This window comes from Nuphar pumila, chromosome 10 (genome assembly GCF_984573655.1).
Source record: "Nuphar pumila chromosome 10, dmNupPumi1.hap1.1, whole genome shotgun sequence".
NCBI classification, from domain to species: domain Eukaryota; kingdom Viridiplantae; phylum Streptophyta; class Magnoliopsida; order Nymphaeales; family Nymphaeaceae; genus Nuphar; species Nuphar pumila.
This window is the reverse complement of record NC_143258.1, coordinates 84,593,138-84,594,441: the sequence shown is the minus strand read 5'-3', so window position 1 is coordinate 84,594,441 and position 1,304 is coordinate 84,593,138. Positions and strand designations below refer to the sequence as shown.

The following is a 1,304-nucleotide window of genomic DNA, read 5'->3' as shown; positions in this document are numbered from 1 at the left end:
ACATACCCTGGAAAAGTTGACACCAGACTAAAAATGCATGTGTTATGGATTGGTTTCGAATGTTTGGGACCCCCAACTTAATCATCATAAATGCCCATGAAGGTACATGCATGTGTCATGGATTGGTTTCGAATGCTTGGGACCCACAACTTAATCATCATAAATGCCCATGAAGGTACATGCATGTGTCATGGATAGGTTTTGAATACTTTGGACCCCACAGTAGGGTTGACTGCCTTGATATAGATGGGGTGTATATACAAAGCAGGTTAAATGTTCTCCCCCCCCCCCCCCACCAGCAGGGCCGGTACTGAGATCTCATGTTCGGGGGTTCCAAATAGCGCCACGTATAAGATCCAGACCGGCATGGATCCCGATGTCTGTCCGCATCATACTGCATCGTAATTTGGTGCCGCAACAAAGACTTAACTACCCTTTACCGCCATTCGCTTCCTCTTCCTCGAACGGACATAAATGCCCTCCTTCTAGAAAACTGAATCGTCGGTTCATGAAAAGAACAAAACTGCCCTCCATCGCTATCGCGCCAAAACGTTCCGCAGAGTTTGCGTATGTAGCAAGCGTTATGTTGTAGGATTCAAATAGTTCAAAACAATCTATTCTCGCTCTAAGCACTCTACCAGAGATTCTTTGCTTTCATCTGGAGTCGTCGAAGCATTATTTCCCTTTGTTCCAGAGCATCTGTTTTCGTCTTACGCGCAACCGCAACATAATAACCACATTCTGTTGCGTATTAGTTGTTACCACTGCTTACTCTACAGTTGGAATATCTAAATTCCCATCGTTTCGGTGAGTTTCGTGTAAGGTTTCTTTCTTCAATCTGAAGATTGCTTCTTATACAACGATTTGTTTCTTATGAACCCAAATATTCCGACGATTTCTAATCATGATGATCGTGTAATGTGTTGTGCAGGTTAGCAATGTCTGCGCCTCATCAGATTAGAGATACCCCGTCGTTCTATGGGTTGTCTATTAGAGAAGTGATCTGCCAGTCCCATCTATCTAAGGTTTTTGAAAGATACCAAAATATACTTAAGATTGAGAACGATGAAGACAGGGAAAAAGCCTTGGAATCGTATTATGCGGAGGATTATTCATCAGATATCGAGGTTGCGGATCAAAGGAAGAACTCTGAATTACGAAAGATGCAGAACAAGGATGATGAAGAGAAGGCAAAGCAAAGAAATATTGATGAGAATATAAATAGAAGGCGGAGGATTAACGCACAGGTGATGGAAAAGAGGAAGAAGAATGCAGAGGAGTTTCAAAGTTATGTTAGATATTTA

The 1,304-nt window shown here is 42.3% G+C and overlaps 1 long non-coding RNA gene across 1 annotated transcript; it reads left to right on the top strand.

The window, feature by feature from the left end:
- The first annotated feature begins 790 nt into the window (after window positions 1-790).
- Window positions 791-1,045, top strand: LOC149827129 (uncharacterized). The gene is made up of 2 exons (XR_016434718.1): window positions 791-866; window positions 932-1,045. It is a non-coding gene; the product is annotated as an uncharacterized LOC149827129 (long non-coding RNA).
- The last annotated feature ends 259 nt before the right edge of the window (window positions 1,046-1,304 follow it).